This window comes from Schistocerca nitens, chromosome 5, assembly GCF_023898315.1.
Source record: "Schistocerca nitens isolate TAMUIC-IGC-003100 chromosome 5, iqSchNite1.1, whole genome shotgun sequence".
Lineage (NCBI taxonomy): Eukaryota > Metazoa > Arthropoda > Insecta > Orthoptera > Acrididae > Schistocerca > Schistocerca nitens.
Genome location: NC_064618.1, coordinates 824,731,208 through 824,751,508, shown reverse-complemented (window position 1 = coordinate 824,751,508; position 20,301 = coordinate 824,731,208). Strand labels below are relative to the sequence as shown.

The window sequence follows — 20,301 nt, the reverse complement described above, 5'->3', positions numbered from 1 at the left end:
TGACTTACACAGAGGCTAAACGTAAGTGCCAAGAACAGTGAGCCCTCTGGGCCACCAGAATACATCTGCTCCCTTGTTGGTAGGGGGCAAATCTTCCTCCATTGCTCCCAAAGCACCTACGTTGGGAGCAAGGCTCCCCCAAACATAGGAGACATTGGTCCCCTCCCCCCTGCCTGAGAAGCAACAGCCTCCTCCGGCTCCTCTCATGCGGAAGGGGTCCCTTGGGGCCCTCTCTCCAAAGATCTGTACTAATGCCACAGTGGACACTTGCCAGTGGCTTAAGGAGCCAAAAGCTGCTGGACGCAGAGCTTCAAAGTCTTCCTCTGCGTGAAGCTGCTTCGGAGAAATCTTCCCAGCAAGACCCTAAAGAGAAATAAGAGAGCAAGCAAACTAAGAAGTCTGCTAAGAAACAGGAGCCTGTGATGGTCTCAACACCACCACTCCCTATCAATTCTGCATCTGAGGATGAGGTGGAGATCTTAGCGTCCCCTGCAGACCTGGATCTCACTGATGCTTCATTCACCATAGAAATGGCTACAAATACTCGATCGGTGGCAGCAAGTGACCCTGAGGCATAACCTGCCTCCTTATGCGTTTCATGCCTTCCCAGCCTCAGGATAACGTCATCCTCCAGTGGAATTGTGGCGGTTTTTTCCACCACCTGGCTAAGTTACGGCAACTCTTAAGCTTTACACCTGTTTTCTTCATTGCCCTTCAGTAAACCTGATTCTCGGATATGTGGACCCCTACCCTCCACGGCGATGGGGGATATTACTAGAACCATAGTGACTATAATAGTGTGTCAGGTGGAGTTTGTGTCTGTCCGGAACTCGGTATGCAGTGAACCTGTACCCCTTCAAACCCCTCTTGAAGCTGTGGCCTTCAGGATAAGGATGACGCAGGAAATAACTGTCTGCAACATATATCTTCCTCCAGATGGTGCAGTACCCTTGAACGCGTTGGCTGCACTGATTGATCAACTCCCTAAACCTTTCCTACTTTTCGTAGATTTTAATGCTGATAACCCCTTGTGGGGTGGCACCATGCCTACTGGGCGAGGCAGAGATGTTGAAAATTTCGAGTCACAACTCGACCTCTGCCTCTTAAATACAGGTGCCCCCACACATTTCAGTGTGGCACAGGGCACATATTCGGCCATTGATCTCTCGGTTTGTGGTCGTGGCCTTCTCCCATCTATCTACTGGAGAGCACATGACGACCTTTTTGGTAATGACCACTTCCCCATCTTCCTGTCACTGCCCCGGTGTCAGGCCCACAGACGCCTGTCCAGATGGGCTTTAAACAAGGCAGACTGTGAAGCCTTCACCTCTGCTGTCACCGTTGAATCTCCCCCCCCCTCCCCCTCCCCCATGGTAACGTCGATATGGTGGTTGAGCAGGTAACAACAACAATCGTTTCTGCAGTGGACAACGTGATCCCTCGTTCTTTAGGGTGCCCCCAGCAACAGACAGTCCCATGGTGGTTGCTGGAAGTGTCTGAGGCAATTAAGGAGTGTCGGTGAGCTGTACAGCAGCATTAGCAGCATCCTTCCCTGGAGCACCTCATAGCCTTTAAACGGCTCTGTGCCCGCATCCGCCAGCTTATCAGACAATGGAAACAGGAGTGTTGGGAGAGATACATCTCGACCATTGGGTGCCATACGTCGCCTTCCCAAGTCTGGGCAAAGACCAAACAAGTTTTTGAGTACCAGACCCCAATAAGTGTTCCCAGTGTTAACATACATGGCGTGTTATCTACCGACGCAAATGTGATTGCCGAGCACTTTGCTGAACACTACACTCGCGCGTCTGCATTGGAGAATTACCCCCCGGCCTTTCACACTCTCGTTCACTACATGCCACAGTGAACCCTATAATGCCCCATTTACAGAGTGGGAGCTCCTCAGTGCCCTTGCACACTGCCCCGACACAGCTCCTGGGCCAGATCGGATTCACAGTCAGATGAGTAAACTTCTCTCGTCTGACTACAAGTGACATCTCCTCGTGATCTTCAACCAGATCTGGTGCAATGGCATCGCACTGGTGGGAGAGCACCATCATACCAGTGCTCAGACCAACTTGATGTGGATAGCTATCAGCCCATCAGCCTCACCAACGTTCTTTGTAAGCTGCTGGAATGTATGGTATGTTGGCAGTTGGGTTGGGTCCTGGAGTCACGTGGCCGTGGCCTACTGGCTCCGTGCCTGGACAGTTTCCGTCTGGGTCGCTTTGCCACTGATAATCTTGTGTCCCTCGAGTCTGCCATGTGAACAGCCTTTTCCAGACGCCAACACCTTGTTGTTGTCTTTTTTGATTTATGAAAAGCTTATGACACCACCTGGCGACATCATATCCTTGCCACATTATATGAGTGGGGTCTCTGAGGCCTGCTCCCAATTTTAATCCAGAATTTCCTTGTGCTTTGTACTTTCCATGTCCTTGGTGCCTCCCGTAGTTCCCCCCCCCCCCTTCCCCCATCCAGGAGAATGGGGTCCCAGGACTCTGTATTGGGTGTATCTCTCGTTTTAATGGCCATTAATCGTCTAGCAGCAGCTGTAGGGCTGTCTGTCTCACCCTCCCTGTTAGCAGGCGACATCTGCATTTCGTACTGCTCCACCAGTACTGGTGTTGTTGAGCATCGCCTACAGGGAGCCACCCACAAGGCACAGTCATGGGTTCTAGCCAACGGTTTCCAGTTTTTGGCTGCAAAGTCGTGTGTTGTGCACTTCTGTCGGCATCGTACCATTCATCCAAAACGAGAACTTTACATTACTGACAATCCCCTCACTGTAGTGGAGGCATATCGATTTTTAGGACTGGTTTTCGACGCCTGCTTGGCTTGCCTTCCTCACCTTCATCAGTTTAAGCGGAAGTGCTGGCAGGACCTCAATGCCCTTCGCTGCCTGAGCAACACCAACTGGGGTGCAGATCACTCTACACTGCTGCAGCTCAATAGAGCCCTTGTTCAATCCCGCCTTGGCTATGGGAATCTGGTTTATGGTTCGGCAGCACCATCAGCAGTGCGTTTACTCGACCCAGTGCACCACTGTGGTGTTAGACTAGCAACAGGGGCTTTTAGGACGAGTCCGATGACTAGTGTCCTGGCATAGGCTGGAGTCCCTCCACTGCAGGTCAGGCATGCACACTCACCAGTTATGTTGCACAAGTTTGTAGTCCTCCTGTGCATTCGAATTACTGTCTCCTTTTCTCACCCACGGCGGATCATCTACCGCATCGGCAGCCCAGGTCAGGGCTTACAATTGCAGTTCGCATCTGATCCCTTCTATCTGAACTGGAGTCCCTGCCTTTACCACCCATGCTCGAGGTCCATTCGCGTACACCTCCATGGTGTACACCTAGGCCGCAGCTTCCCAAGGACCTTCCACATAGCCCAAAGTACTCAGTTCACCCCGCGGCTCTCCGCTGTCACTTCCTCTCGATTCTTGACGTGTACCAAGGCCGTGAAGTGGTTTACACCAAAGGCTCGATGGCTGATGGTCATGTCGGCTTCACGTATGTCCATGGAGGACATATTCAACAGCATTCCTTGCCTGATGGCTGCAGTGTTTTCACTGCAGAGCTGATGGCTATATCTTGTGCTCTTGAGCACATCCCTTCATGCCCTGGGGAATCCTTTCTTCTGCGTACTGACTCCTTGAGCAGCCTACAAACTACTGACCAGTGCTACCCTCATCATCTTTTGGTAGCGACCATCCAGAAGTCTGTCTATGCTCTGTAATAGTCTGGTCGTTCAGTGGTGTTTGTGTGGACCCCAGGAAACGTCGGAATCCCAGGCAACAAACTTGCTGACAGGCTGGTCAAACAGGCTACATGTAAACCGCTTATGGAGATCAGCATTCCAATAACTGACCTGCATTTGTTTTTACGCCACGAGGTTTTTCAGCTTTGGGAGACAGAATGGCATAGTCTCAGTACGCACAACAAACTTCATGCCATTAAGGAGACTACGAATGTGTGGCAGTCCTCCATGCGGGCCTCTCGCAGGGACTCTGTGGTTCTCTGTCGGCTCTGCATTGGCCACACTTGGGTGACCAACGGCTATCTCCTGCACCGTGAAGACCCGCCTCAGTGTAGATGCAGTGCTGCCCCGGTTGACAGTGGCCAATTTTCTGGTGCGCTGTCCCACTTTGACTGACCTGTGACGAAATCTTCGGATATCGGACTCGTTACCACTAATTTTATCTGACAATGCCTCATCGGCTCATTTAGTTTTACGTTTTATTTGTGAGGGTGGGTTTTATCAGTTGATCTAAGTTTTAGCACATGTCCTTTGTCCCTCTGTGTCCTCCACCCTAGTGCCTTTAGGGTGGAGGTGTTAATGTGTTGCAGAGTGGTTGGCTTCTCCTTGTTATTCTCTTGGTCAGCCAGCCATGGTAATCTGTTTTGTCGCTTTAATCTCTTCTAGCTGTTTGTTGCGTGTCTATGGTTTTCTTCTCCCCTTATGTCCCTTTGTGTTTGTTGCCGCTCTGTCATTCTTGTGGTTTTTCCTTTCTCTCCATTTTGCATTGTCAGTCTCGCTTGTTTTATCCTCACCCTTGTGGCAGTGTTTTGTTCGGAACAAGGGACTGGTGACGTAGCAGTTTGGTCCCTTCCCCCCTCTTTTAAAACAAACCAACCTTGAGTTGACCACCTTAATCCAACAACTTTTCCCGGCCCCACCAAGTAGGGTGATATCAGTGTGCACCACCCTCTGGGAAAGTATGCCGGGTTGGGCCAAGCTCCGTAGTCTTTTGGGCTGCAAACAATCAACAGCTGTTCCAATCCTGTATTTCAAGATGGTCATTGTAATGATGCATTTGTTCTTGCTGAATACCTTGCAGCCCACTTTGTGACAATATTGGCATCCTCTTTCTTATCTGGCTATTTTCTACTGCAGAAACATCAAATTGAAGACATCCTTCCCCCCCTCCACCCCCACCCCCCTGCAGATGTGAGATATGACTTCTGTTTTACTTGATGATTTTCCTTCAGGTACTATGAACGAAAACTTTTCTGACAGATAATCATGAATATAGTTGTAAAACTTAGTTGATATTCCACAGGCACACAAGTTGAATTAGGTTTTCAACCATATTTGGCTCAAAGTTGTCACTCCTTCACAATGGCAAGATAGTATTGTCATTGTAGTCCTTAAGCCAGGCAAAAACCTAATGCCTGTCGACAGCTACCAGCTGATTAGCTTCACCAACATCTCAACATATTCTGTATAGTGCTTGAAAGGATGGTTGCCCACAGATTGTGCTGATTTCTCAAGTCTTGGGGCTTTTGCCCCTATCAGAGTGGTTACTGAGGGGGGGGGGGGGGGGGGGGGGGAGGATCAACTCATCATCTGGTCTAGTTGGAATCAGCAATCCAGCAAGCTATTCCTAAATACCAACATCTCATTGCAGTCTTTTTTGACCTACATAAGGCATACATCACCACTTGGTGCCATCACATTTTAGTTGCCCTCCACGACTGAGATTTTTGAGGATACCTACTGATTTTTAATCATCAGTTTCTACACCATCAATTGTTCTGGGTACTTCACAGAGCTCTCAATGGATCCAAGACAACAATATCCCAAAGGGCTGTGTCCTAAGTGGCACACCCCTCTCATCACCATCAATGGGCTAGCAAACTCTGTCAGACCCATGGTCAGGCTAGCAAACACTGTCAGACCCATGGTCACTCCTGCACTGGATGTTGACATCTTTTGCATTTGGTACAGCTTTCAGTCAGTAGCCTCAGCTGAAAGCCTGCTCCAATTCACCATCTGACAGGCCCCCATTTGGGCCCTTTCCCAAGGTTTCCAGTTCTCTCCTGCAAAAATGCGGGTCATTCATTTCTGTTATACCATGATCCATCCTGACCGAGAACTCTATTTGACTGCCCCGTCAACTAAAGACTAGTTACACTGCGGAAGATTAATGTTCTTTGTTTCCTTTCCCACACGTCTTGGAATGCAGATCATGCTACTCTTCTCTGTATTTACTAGGTTCTGGTCTCATCCCAACAAGGGCTAAAGTTGCCAGATTATGGCTCAGTGCTTTCTTTAGCTTTGAAATTGTTAGACCCCATCCATCATTGTAGAGTTCATCTGGCCACTGGCATCTTTCAGACAAGTCCCATAGACTATCTCCCTTCTGAAATAGGGATCTTACCTCTTCAGTTCCAACTGTACAAACTCTTGGTGTCCCATGCAATTGCCATTTGACAATTTCCTGATCATCCAATGTGTCCCATCCTTTCTGCATATGGGGGTATCAACCTCCTAATATCCGACATCAGGTGGGATTACTAGTTGGAATGCACCTCAGTCCTCTTCTAGGAGCTGCACCTCTCCTCCCTGGAATGTGCTCCTCATGTTTGCTCATGCGTCCCCCACCCTGTCTCCCCTTTGTTGGCATCTGAGCCATGAATTAAAACCAATCCATTTCAAGGTCCTGAAGTCTGTCATTCTTGATCTTTCAGTGTCTATTACATACAGGTCTTCAGGAGTTTCAGGACCCTACCATCTTTTACGCCGACGGCTTAAAACCCTGGGTAAGATTGGGTATGCATTTACATTCCCTGCTAGTCAGCAACACCATTTGTTGCCGGGCACATGTATTGTTTTTATAGCAGAATTGATAGCTGTTAACAAAGCCCTGCACTTCATTAAACGGGCCTCCCCTGACTGTGTTTTAATACATAGTGACTCAATGAGCAGTCTTCAGGCCATTTACCAATGTTACTCTTGTCACTATACGGTCTCCGCTATTCATGACCTTGCTGAACACAATGATACTGACTGCTCGCTCACTCTCCTCTGGATCCAAGGTCATCTGGCTAGCCGGCCGGGGTGGCCGAGCGGTTCTAGGCACTTCAGTCTGGAACCGCGCAACCGCTACGGTCGCAGGTTCGAATCTTGCCTCGGGCATGGATGTGTGTGATGTCCTTAGGTTAGTTAGGTTTAAGTAGTTCTAAGTTCTAAGGGACTGATGACCTCAGCTGTTAAGTCCCATAGTGCTCAGAGCCATTTTTGAATCATCTGGCTATCCCATGGAATGAATTCGCCTTTGTTAGTCCCGTGTACAGATTTATGGGTGCAAATAAATAAACTCCACACTATCAATGAGACTACTGCATGGTGCTCTTCCTTCTGTTCTGGTCAGAAGGAATAAACCACCCTATCTCATGTCTGCATTGATCCTGCCAGCCTAAGCCATAGTTTTATTTTACATAATGAGCCACACCCACATTATAATTGTGGAGTATTATGGACGGTTGCTCATACCATGGTTCAAATGCTCCCTTCTTCTAGCCCTCCATGCTAAGCATATGGCCTTCCAGTTTCTTTGCCCTCAAATACTGGCAGTTGTTTCATGGATGATTTTCTCTGTGAAAGTGATTTTTATTTTCAGATATAAGGTTTTAAGCTACCTTTAGGGCACAAGCAGGATGGCTGGGGTTGGGGCCTCTCTTGCTGCATGCTGGGTCTGGTGGTCCCCAACCCTACATACGTCACAAGCTCTCTCTCTCTCTCTCTCTCTCTCTCTCTCTCTCTCTCTCTCTCTCATCCCTCCCTTACTCTGTTTTAATTGCTTTTAGATGTTGTTTTTCTTCTGCATCCTATTTTCTATTTTAGAGGGCTGTTGAACAGCTGATGCTCATTAAGCCTCAACTACGCTGGAGCAGGGGTGGAACGGCTGAGGGTGGGTCGATTCTCATTGCATGCAGAGCCCCAGGGACAGCCACCTGCAGCCTTACGTATTTGTCTCCTCTTGTCTGTAGTATTGACAATCCAGTTGATGTCCATTACATTTTTAGCATTCTCACTTTTATTATTCTGAATTTGCCAACCTGAAAACATTCTTTGCTCTGTAGTGTCTCCGCCCTTCAACGGACTGGTGGGGGTCAGAGTAGGGCTTTTCTTGCCATTGAATCAGCCCTGTGGGACCCCTCATTTGCTCTGACCTACATACCAATCTCAACCATGCTCTTCTCTGTAATTTCTTTCTCAGCTCTAGCTTCCGTATTGCCTTCAATGCCTAGGTCTTACTGCTCCTACATACTTTCATTCCTATGTACTTTCATCAGCAGAATACTTCAGACGTCATCAATTGTGGACAAATTACCTCTGGATCGAATGATTGATGACCTCGCCGTTTAGTCCGTTAATCCCTACCCAATCTATGAACAATCATTTAGTTAACATACCAATAAGCCAGATAGTAGACTTAATTATTCCTTCCTAAAAGTGAAATTTTATGTGCCCATTAGGTAGAGCAGTCCCACAATAATCTATGATATTTAGCATAAAGAATTTATTAGTGGGGGAAGAGAGACAAAGTAGATGACCTGCATATAAATGCAAGACAGGTGACATTGCACAGATCATCATGCAAGGCACTGAATAAAATGTGTGCATGTGGAAACACCTGGCTATTTGGCAATGTATTGAAAGTGCCACTGCACTGGACTACATTAATATTTGGCAGCCCTGCACCAGGCAAGACGTCAATGTTTTTGTGTGGATGTCCTTAGGTTGGTTAGTTCTATGTCTAGGGGACTGATGACCTCAGATGTTAAGTCCCATAGTGCTTAGAGCCATTTGAACCATTTTGGAAAGTAGCGTAAATCTTGTCTTTGGGTTTAGAAACTTTCACACAGGTAGTTTGTCCATATACTGTTTGTATAGATTTAAGTTCGCTAGAAATTACATTCCATTGTGATTAAGTTAATTAACAGATACTGCAGATAAGTGCGTGAGTGCAGAGTTCTTGTTGTAAGCAGAAACAATTAACTTTCTACATTATATAATATACCTGCAGCACTAAGTCCTTATTTTTGTGACTCGTAAATAATGAAAATTCGGGTAGTGTAAAGTTTAAGTGATTTAATTCTATTTTTAGCATTTAATCTGTGTTGTGATGCATGATAAGTGTGGGTATTGCTGTAATATAGTCAAAGAGGGAGTGGGATGTGTAGACTGTGGGTTGGAATTTCACTGGAGTGACTGTGGTGGGGAACTCAATGTTCTGCATTGAAAACAAGAGAATCCCTTAGCAGGAGGCAAAGATTTGTTCCCTTCAGGCTGAATTGTAACACATGAAATTTGAGCTAGATAAGTGGAAGGGGGAAAAAGACCATGGGAACTGTGCAAAGCTAACAAGCAATGGGCAAAAGGGGAACAACTCTTCAGCTTCATTTACATTTGACCTTACAGTATCGAATAAGTCTGACTTCTTACCTTAAATAGGAGGGCAAGTGCCTCATTTAGCTGCAGATTTATAGCACAGAAACTCACAAAAAGGTTAGGAAGGAAGAGTCTTGCTGCTAGACAGTAGCAGGCCATACGGTACAGCACAAATTAGGAACGGGATACCAGGTCACAAGTATTGAGAAGTCAAGTGCTAGCCTTTGGCGAGTGACAGAGCACATGGAAAATTTGTATAAAGGTTTTGGCAAAGAGGACCAGGATAGTGTAGTAGGTGGAGCAGGGAACAGCCTGGCTAAAGATGGTAATTACAACATTAGGGCTGACCTGGGTGAAATTGGAGTAACAACTGCATGCACAGATGTGAACTTCATGGAGGTCCTGCAGTGCTTTGACCAGCCCAGGGTTAACACTATGTTGAGCAGGCTGCTCAACATGAAATCTCATGAGTGCTGTGCCTATTGCTGCAATTGGGAGATAATGTTACACCAGGTATGGCCGACACTTGAACTGTAGAGGGAAAGAAAGGTTAGCTTAGCTAACTGCATATAATATATGGAGAGCCATCATCACACAAGCAAGATCCCCATGGTTACTGGTGTCAGAGGGGCACCTTTTTAGGTTAGAGTGAGGCTTCAGGCACCTTGTTTCATAACAAGTCAAAATAACAGAAGAACCTGACAAAATGCTTCGCTTAAGAATGCGAAGAAAAGTAAGATTAGCTTATTTCATCAAAATATTAGAGGAGTAATAAGGTAGAAGAGTTTCTTGTCTGTTAGGAAAATTTAGAGAGCTCTGGAAAGATAGACATTCTGTGCCTATCTGAACACCACATAACCACAGGGTTAGGTAAGTTACATATAAAAGATTACACTCTAGCTGCTTACTCACACAGAACTAATATGAAAAACGAAGGAGTCGTTACATATGTTAAGACAGAACGTAAGATCAAAAACATTGACAAAAGTAGATTTTGTAGTGACCAGCTCATAGAAGTGTATACTTGAGAACAAATACTGAAAAATAGTTCATTTTTAATTGTAACTGTATACAGATACCCACTTGAAAATTTTTAACTGCTTATAACAAAGCTGGATTCATTATTATGCTATCTGTCAGACAGCAATAAGCAGTTAATAGTCTGTGGTGACTTCAGTGTAGGTTTTCTACTGGATTCTGATAGAAAAAATTGTCTGTAAACCTTATCTGGATCCTACAATTTGATGTCAGTAATTAAGTTTCCAAAATGAATGGATAGAGACAGAAGGATCCCAATTGATAAGGTTTTCTTGGTGAAAATCAAAGCACAAAAATAACTGTTTACCCAGTAGCAAATGCCCTCTGATCATGGAGCACAGTTAGAAAGGATAAATAATATAGTGCTTTACAGTGTGGTTACTCCTCAGTGGAAATCAGAATAATTAATAGCTCCATGATAAATGTTTTTAAAAATAGCTGAAACAGATGACCTGGGATGAAATTTATAATGAACCATATACCAACATACATTTTAATATATCTAAAAACAAAGATGATGTGACTTACCGAACGAAAGTGCTGGCAGGTCGATAGACACACACACACAAAATTCACAACAAACTGTTGCCTCATCAGGAAAGAGGGGAAGGAGAGGGAAAGACGAAAGGATGTGGGTTTTTATGAAAGAGGAAGCCGCCTTGTAGAATTTTGCACAGAGCATAACTTAATCATAGCTAACACTTGGTTCAAGAATCATAAAAGAAGGTTGTATACCTGGAAGAATCCTGGAGATACTAAAAGGTATCAGATAGATTATGTAATGGTAAGACAGAGATTTAGGAACCTGGTTTTAAATTGTAAGACATTTCCAGGGGCAGATGTGGAGTCTGACCACAATCTATTGGTTATGAACTGCAGATTAAAACTGCAAAAAGGTGGGAATTTAGGGAGATGGGACCTGGATAAACTGAAAAAACCAGAGGTCGTAGAGAGTTTCAGGAAGAGCATAAGGGAACAATTGACAGGAATGAGGGAAAGAAATACAGTAGAAGAAGAATGGGTAGCTCTGAGGGATGAAGTAGTGAAGGCAGCAGAGGATCAAGTAGGTAAAAAGATGTGGGCTAATAGAAATCCTTGGGTAACAGAAGAAATATTGAATTTAATTGATGAAAGGAGAAAATATAAACATGCAGTAAATGAAGCAGGCAAAAAGGAATACAAACATCTCAAAAATGAGATCGACAGGAAGTGCAAAATGGCTAAGCAGGGATGGCTAGACGACAAATGTAAGGATGTAGAGGCTTGTCTCACTAGGGGTAAGATAGATACTGCCTACAGGAAAATTAAAGAGACCTTTGGAGAGAAGAGAACCACTTGTATGAATATCAAGAGCTCAGATGGCAACCCAGTTCTAAGCAAAGAAGGGAAGGCAGAAAGGTGGCAGGAGTATATAGAGGGTTTATACAAGGGCGATGTACTTGAGGACAATATTATGGAAATGGAAGAGGATGTAGATGAAGATGAAATGGGAGATAAGATACTGCGTGAAGAGTTTGACAGAGCACTGAAAGACCTGAGTCGAAGCAAGGCCCCGGGAGTAGACAACATTCCATTAGAACTACTGATGGCCTTGGGAGAACCAGTCATGACGAAACTCTACCATCTGGTGAGCAAGATGTATGAGACAGGTGAAATACCCTCAGACTTCAAGAAGAATATAATAATTCCAATCCCAAAGAAAGCAGGTGTTGACAGATGTGAAAATTACCGAACTATCAGTTTAATAGGTCACAGCTGCAAAATACTAACGCGAATTCTTTACAGACGAATGGAAAAACTGGTAGAAGCGGACCTCGGGGAAGATCAGTTTGGATTCCGTAGAAATGTTGGAACACGTGAGGCAATACTAACCTTACGACTTCTCTTAGAAGAAAGATTAAGAAAAGGCAAACCTACGTTTCTAGCATTTGTAGACTTAGAGAAAGCTTTTGACAACATTAACTGGAATACTCTCTTTCAAATTCTGAAGGTGGCAGGGGTAAAATACAGGGAGCGAAAGGCTATTTACAATTTGTACAGAAAGCAGATGGCAGTTATAAGAGTCGAGGGACATGAAAGGGAAGCAGTGGTTGGGAAAGGAGTGAGACAGGGTTGTAGCCTCTCCCCGATGTTATTCAATCTGTATATTGAGCAAGCAGTAAAGGAAACAAAAGAAAAATTCAGAGTAGGTATTAAAATTCATGGAGAAGAAGTAAAAACTTTGAGGTTCGCCGATGACATTGTAATTCTGTCAGAGACAGCAAAGGACTTATACCTTCTAGACTCATTTAATGTTCCCCTCCACGGAAATCTTTAGTAAAAGGCGAAAGATTTATTCGTTTTGAAGGGAAACCAGAGTGGGAAGAGCAGTTGAACGGAATGGACAGTGTCTTGAAAGGAGGATATAAGATGAACATCAATAAAAGCAAAACGAGGATAATGGAATGTAGTCGAATTAAATCGGGTGATGCTGAGGGGATTAGATTAGGAAATGAGACACTTAAAGTAGTAAAGGAGTTTTGCTATTTAGGGAGTAAAATAACTGATGATGGTCGAAGTAGAGACGATATAAAATGTAGACTGGCAATGGAAAGGAATTCGTTTCTGAAGAAGAGAAATTTGTTAACGTCGAGTATAGATTTAAGTGTCAGCAAGTCGTTTCTGAAAGTATTTGTATGGAGTGTAGCCATGTATGGAAGTGAAACATGGACGATAACCAGTTTGTACAAGAAGAGAATAGAAGCTTTCGAAACGTGGTGCTACAGAAGAATGCTGAAGATAAGGTGGGTAGATCACGTAACTAATGAGGAGGTATTGAATAGGATTGGGGAGAAGAGAAGTTTGTGGCACAACTTGACTAGAAGAAGGGATCGGTTGGTAGGACATGTTTTGAGGCATCAAGGGATCACAAATTTAGCATTGGAGGGCAGCGTGGAGGGTAAAAATCGTAGAGGGAGACCAAGAGATGAATACACTAAGCAGATTCAGAAGGATGTAGGTTGCAGTAGGTACTGGGAGATGAAGAAACTTGCACAGGATAGAGTAGCATGGAGAGCTGCATCAAACCAGTCTCAGGACTGAAGACCACAACAACAACAACATGGTGTTTCCAATATAGTACTAAGATTTGTTCCCATATCATAGCCAAGTTTTATCTGAAATATGTAATGCATAACTAACTAAGGCATTTTTCCAGAAACTGAAATATGCCATTGTTAAACCCCAGTTTAAGGAAGGTGATAAGGAAGATGTCAGTAACTACCGACCTGTTTCACTGCTGATATCATTTTCCAAAATTCTTGAGATTATGTATCACCCCAGGGGACTTGTGGTTCTTTCATGAGTTCATGCATAACACTGGGGCCGCGAGCTCTTGCAACCCATTCTTCCCCCGCGGGCTGGATTTCCTACATGGTGCCCCTCCCTCCCCGTCCTGTCTCCTTCCCCACTGCCTCCCTCCTTCCCCTCTCTGTGTTTTTTTATTTTTGTTGACCTGCTATCCAACTGGTTCCCTGTATTCCTTGTGATTTTGTACCTCTTGCCTGTTCTTTCATCATTTTTGGTCCCCCTTGGTGTTTGACATCCATTTCTAAATTTTCTGTCTTTAGCGTGAGCCATTTGGGGAAGTACTCCCTCCGTAGCATCTATAGTGTGGATTCTTCTGCTCCCCTTCCTTCCCCACCATAGCCCCCCCTCCACTCTGCTATGTCACCAGCACTTGTAGCCATTCGGGCCTGTTATGTACCCATATGGCTGAGCCCTCTGGCAACACTGGGATCACACTATTGATGACGGATGCCATGGGAAGAGCCACTGATCGGAGTGGGTGGTATCAGGGCAGATGCTTGGCTCGTGACACATATCAAGCTGCAAAAATCTGGCCGTTCTCAAAGGACTGTCTCTCTGAGGTAGTGGATCATTGACTGCTGCTTTGTATGACCCAGCAGTCTTCCCTTTTCTGGCTACACCCTGGGAGGAGGACCAGGCTCACCGACTTTGAATGAAACACTTTCCCCGCAGCCTGGTCTGTACTAGGATCGACCCCCACAGGGCCATTGTTTTTTGTGGAGAATATCAAGGACAAGTTTGGCGAAGTGGAGTTTCTCAGTACGATGCAGTCAGGCCCCCTGTTGATCAAAGCTTCTTCTGATGCCCAATCTGCAGCCCTTTGTGCTTGTGATCGATGTCCCAGTGTCTAATACCCCTCACCAGTCTCTGAATATGGTCCAGGGAGTGATTTTTCTTTGGGACCTCATCCTACAAACTGATGAGGAACTCTGGACTAATCTGGAGCAGCTCGGAGTTAATTTTGTTCAATGTGTGCAGAAAGGTCATAAAGACAACCACACCGATACCGGCAACTTTATTCTGGCTTTCGAGGAGGATACCCTCCCAGAGAAGGTCAAGGACATGTGTTACCAATGTGACGTGAAGCTATATGTCCCGCCACACATGAGGTGCTTTCAATGCTTGCATTTTGGGCATATGTCTTCCCAGTGTACCCTATGTGGGCTGACTGTGGCCACCCGCTCCATGAGGGAAGCCTCTGTGTTCTGCCCTCTGTGTGTTTGTCAACTCTCGTGACCACCACTCTCCATGCTTGCTAGATTGCCAGTTTACAAAAAGAAAATAATATCCAAAAGTAAAAGTCCTTGGATTATCTATCTTATGCTGAGGAGTGCCAAAAATATGACCGACTCCACCCAATGTCAATTTCTTCTACTTTCACCTCTGTTATATCCTTTCCCTCTTCCCTCTCATCTCTCCCTCCCCTGCAGTTCCCATGCCCACCCCTCAGACTGCCGTGCCCCCTCCCTGGCCGAAGAATTGTCCCAAATCGTCTGCTCTCTTTTGGTTTCATATCTTGTGGAAGCCTGCTCTCCCTCTGTGCCCCGTCCTCCCCAACCTGCGAAAAAGAAGAAGAAATATAAGTCCCAAGACAAGTAACCCCCACCCCCTTCTGCTGTCCCTGGAGGTGCCATCTCCCCCTTCGCAACCTGAGTCTGACGTCTTCTTTATGGATGTCACCCCATTCCCAACAGTGACAACCACTGACCAGTGACATGACCTCCCCTCAGCTACTTTGTCTTACCTGGACTCTCACCCCACGATAATCCAGTAGAATTGCAATGGATGTTACCATCACCTACCAGAAATACAGTAACTTGTTTCCTCTTATTCTGTATTCTGTCTTGCTCTTCAAGAAACGCACTTCCGTGATGACCACTCTCTAATGTTCTGTAGTTATCGGGTGCATTCTGACGGAACCATGCTGGCCTCGGTATAGCTTCTGGAGTGGTCTGCACTTTGGTTCACACCAATGTCAGTGACTGGATCCTCCATTGTACCAACCTGGAAGCAATCGTGGTAAGAGTGCAAACGACCCCAGCAATCACCAATTGCAATGTCTACCTCCCTTCAGGTAGGCCATTTCCTTATGGTGACCTGCCTGCCTACCTTAATACAGCAACTCTGATCACCGTACCACCTCCTCGGGGTCTTCAGTGCACACCACTCCCTGCAGGCGAATGCCACTTCAATGGGTAGGGAACTTCTAATTGATCAACTTATTACAGACTTTGATGTGTCTCCTCAGTGACAGTTCCCCTACCCACTTTTGTGTTACTCGTGACACCTTTCCTGCTATCAATGGTCTTTGTGACAGTGTCCACTTTCCAGTGGTTCTGTCGTCCCCTGTAGCCACCAGGCAGACAGCCCCCCCTCCCCCCCCCCTCCCCCCCCACGTTGGACATTCCGCATAGCCAATTGGCGTTTATATATGTCTGCTGTGCACTTAGACAGCTCTCTTGGACTTCATTAATGCAGTAATGCAGGATGTCTCTGCCACACTTCTTCATGCCACTGATACTGCTGTCCCCCTATACACAAGTCCCACTCGTCATCGACTAGTACTGTGGCAGACCAAGGACGTAGCAGTGACTATCCAGGACTGTCGACGGGTGCTGCAGCGATTTAAACAACACCCTTCACCGACCGACCTTATCACTTTCAAGAGTTGAAGAAACCCTTCTGTTTCAACTCCCACTAAGCTGAATGTTATAATGGACCTTCACTGAATGGGAATTCTCGTAGGCTCACAACTTTTCACATGACACAGCCCCAGGCCCAGATTCCATCCACAACCAGATGATCCAACACTTGGACATTACGCAGAGGCAACACCTACTCAGGGTCTTCAACCGAATTTGGCTCATGGGTGCCTTCCCCTCACATTGGCGAGACAGCATTGTTGTCCCCATCCTTAAGCCCGGAAAGAACCCAACTTCTCTTGACAGCTACCACCCGATTAGCCTGACCACCATACTTTGTAAACTTCTTGAGAGCTTTGTTAGCTTCCGATTATGTTGCGTACTCGAATTTTGAGGTCTTTTTTTCCTAAATCAGTGTGGCTTCCAGGTAGCTGACCATTTACTCTGATTCGAAACAGCAATTCAACAGGCTTTTACTAACCGCAGGCACGGTCTTCTTTGACCTACATAAGGCACAAGACATGGCTTGGCACCATCACATTTTAGTTAACCTCTATGACTGGGCTTTTGCAGCTCCCTTCAGTTTTATCCGCTAGTTTTTATCCCATCAGCTGTTCCAGATTCGAGTTGGCATTTAACTCAGCACCCCTCGGATCCAGGAGAACGGTATCCCATAAGGTTCTGTGTTAAGTGTCACATTCTTCCTCATCACCATAAATGGACTTGTAACCTCTGGTTACCCTGGTGTTGTATGTTGTTTATTTTTGCCTCTTGTACAGCTCCACTCAGTAGCATCTGCTGAACACCAGCTCCAAGGTGCCCTCCATAATGTGGGTTATACATTCTTGCTGTCAACGCACAGTACACTCCAATCCAGAACTCTAATTGGGTGACCAGCACTTATATGTTGTAGCACGGACCTGTTTCTTGGGTCTTATTTTTGATAGAGAACACTGACATGGCTGCCCCATATTTGCCACCTGAAGACTACCTGCATGCATGTGGAGGTTTAATGCTCTCTGCCTCCTAGCCCACACATCTTGGAGTGCAGTCCATGCTACTCTTCTCCATCTTTACCATGCTGTGGTTACGGCTCGGTGGGTCCTTCCACTCTGAAACTACTTAAACCTATTCATCATTATCGGGTGCGTCTGGCTATCAGTGCCTTTTGCACCAGTCTGGTCAACAGTCTCCTTGCAAAAGTGGGGATTCCCCCTCTATAGATACGGCAGAGGTGACTCCTGGTTTCTTACGCAATAGCCATTCAATGATTCCCTGGCAGTCCCATGTGCCCTGTGCTCTTTTCAAACTAGGGATGTCTCCCTCCCGATACCCACCCTCAGGTGGGATTGCTGTCTGGAGTGTGTCTCACTTCCCTCTGTTGGGATCTCCATCTATACTCACTGGAAAGTGACCCCCCCCCCCCTCCTCCTCCTCCGGATAGTGCCTTGACCACAGATTAGGACCAACCTATTCCGGAGTCCTAAGGTCTCTGTTGCTGCTGCTGTGGTCTTCAGTCCTGAGACTGGTTTGATGCAGCTCTCCATGCTACTCTATCCTGTGCAAGCTTCCTCATCTCCCAGTACCTACTGCAACCTACATCCTTCTGAATCTGCTTGGTGTATTCATCTCTTGGTCTCCCTCTACGATTTTTACCCTCCACGCTGCCCTCCAATGCTAAATATGTGATCCCTTGATGCCTCAAAACATATCCTATCAACCGATCCCTTCTTCTAGTCAAGTTGTGCCACAAACTTCTCTTCTCCCCAATCCTATTCAATACCTCCTCATTAGTTATGTGATCTACCCACCTTATCTTCAGCATTCTTCTGTAGCACCACATTTCGAAAGCTTCTATTCTCTTCTTGTCCAAACTAGTTATCGTCCATGTTTCACTTCCATACATGGCTAAACTCCATACAAATACTTTCAGAAACGACTTCCTGACACTTAAATCTATACTCGATGTTAACAAATTTCTCTTCTTCAGAAACGATTTCCTTGCCATTGCCAGTCTACATTTTATATCCTCTCTACTTCGACCATCATCAGTTATTTTACTCCCTAAATAGCAAAACACCTTTACTACTTTAAGTGTCTCATTTCCTAATCTAATTCCCTCAGCATCACCCGATTTAATTTGACAACATTCCATTATCCTCGTTTTGCTTTTGTTGATGTTCATCTTATATCCTCCTTTCAAGACACTGTCCATTCCGTTCAACTGCTCTTCCAAGTCCTTTGCTGTCTCTGACAGAATTACAATGTCATCGGCAAACCTCAAAGTTTTTATTTCTTCTCCATAGATTTTAATACCTACCCCGAATTTTTCTGTTGTTTCCTTTACTGCTTGCTCAATATACAGGTTGAATAACATCGGGGAGAGGCTACAACCCTGTCTCACTCCTTTCCCAACCACTGCTTCCCTTTCATGCCCCTCGACTGCCATCTGGTTTCTATAAAAATTGTAAATAGCCTTTCGCCTGTATTTTACCCCTGCCACCTTCAGAAATTGAAAGAGAGTATTCCAGTTAACATTGTCAAAAGCTTTCTCTAAGTCTACAAATGCTAGAAACGTAGGTTTGCCTTTTCTTACTCTTTCTTCTAAGATAAGTCGTAAGGTTAGTATTGCCTCACGTGTTCCAACATTTCTACGGAATCCAAACTGATCTTCCCCGAGGTCCGCTTCTACCAGTTTTTCCATTCGTCTGTAAAGAATTCGCGTTAGTATTTTGCAGCTGTGACTTATTAAACTGATAGTTCGGTAATTTTCACATCTGTCAACACCTGCTTTCTTTGGTATTGGAATTATTATATTCTTCTTGAAGTCTGTGGGTATTTCACCTGTCTCATACATATTGCTCACCAGATGGTAGAGTTTTGTCAAGACTGGCTCTCCCAAGGCCATCAGTAGTTCTAATGGAATGTTGTCTACTCCCGGGGCCTTGCTTCGACTCAGGTCTTTCAGTGCTCTATCAAACTCTTCACGCAGTATCTTATCTCCCATTTCGTCTTCATCTACATCCTCTTCCATTTCCATAATATTGTCCTCAAGTACATCGCCCTTGTATAAACCCTCTATATACTCCTTCCACCTTTCTGCCTTCCCTTCTTTGCTTAGAACTGGGTTGCCATCTGAGCTCTTGATATTCATACAAGTGGTTCTCTTCTCTCCAAAGGTCTCTTTAATTTTCCTGTAGGCAGTATCTATCTTACCCCTAGTGAGACAATCCTCTACATCCTTACATTTGTCGTCTAGCCATCCCTGCTTAGCCATTTTGCACTTCCTGTCGATCTCATTTTTGAGTTGTTTGTATTCCTTTTTGCCTGCTTCATTTACTGCATGTTTATATTTTCTCCTTTCATCAATTAAATTCAATATTTCTTCTTTTACCCAAGGATTTCTATTAGCCCCCGTCTTTTTACCTACTTGATCGTCTGCTGCTTTCACTACTTCATCCCTCAAAGCTACCCATTCTTCTACTGTATTTCTTTCCCCCGTTCCTGTCAATCGTTCCCTTATGCTCTCTCTGAAACTCTCTACAACCTCAGGTTCTTTCAGTTTATCCAGGTCCCATCTCCTTAAATTCCCAACTTTTTGCAGTTTCTTCAGTTTCAATCTGCAGTCCATAACCAATAGATTGTGGTCAGAATCCACATCTGCCCCTGGAAATGTCTTACAATTTAAAACATGGTTCCTAAATCTCTCTCTTACCATTATATAATCTATCTGATACCTTTTAGTATCTCCAGGATTCTTCCAGGTATACAACCTTCTTTTATGATTCTTGAACCAAGTGTTAGCTATGATTAAGTTATGCTCTGCGCAAAATTCTACAAGGCGGCTTCCTCTTTCATTTCTTCCCCCCAATCCATATTCACCTACTATGTTTCCTTCTCTCCCTTTTCCTACTGACGAATTCCAGTCACCCATGACTATTAAATTTTCGTCTCCCTTCACTACCTGAATAATTTCTTTTATCTCGTCATACATTTCATCTATTTCATCATCATCTGCAGAGCTAGTAGGCATGGGCTTTGTGTCTATCTTGGCCACAATAATGCGTTCACTATGCTGTTTGTAGTAGCTAAC

The 20,301-nt window shown here is 45.2% G+C and overlaps 1 long non-coding RNA gene and 1 other non-coding gene across 2 annotated transcripts in view; one reads left to right on the top strand and one right to left on the bottom strand.

Annotated features, from left to right (window-relative positions):
- LOC126259794 (uncharacterized) overlaps positions 1-20,301 on the top strand; it is a 120,272-nt gene that overhangs the window by 33,842 nt on the left and 66,129 nt on the right. The window lies entirely within an intron of this gene.
- LOC126261372 (U5 spliceosomal RNA) lies at positions 12,464-12,579 on the bottom strand. Its single transcript, XR_007546686.1, has one exon. It is a non-coding gene; the product is annotated as a U5 spliceosomal RNA (small nuclear RNA).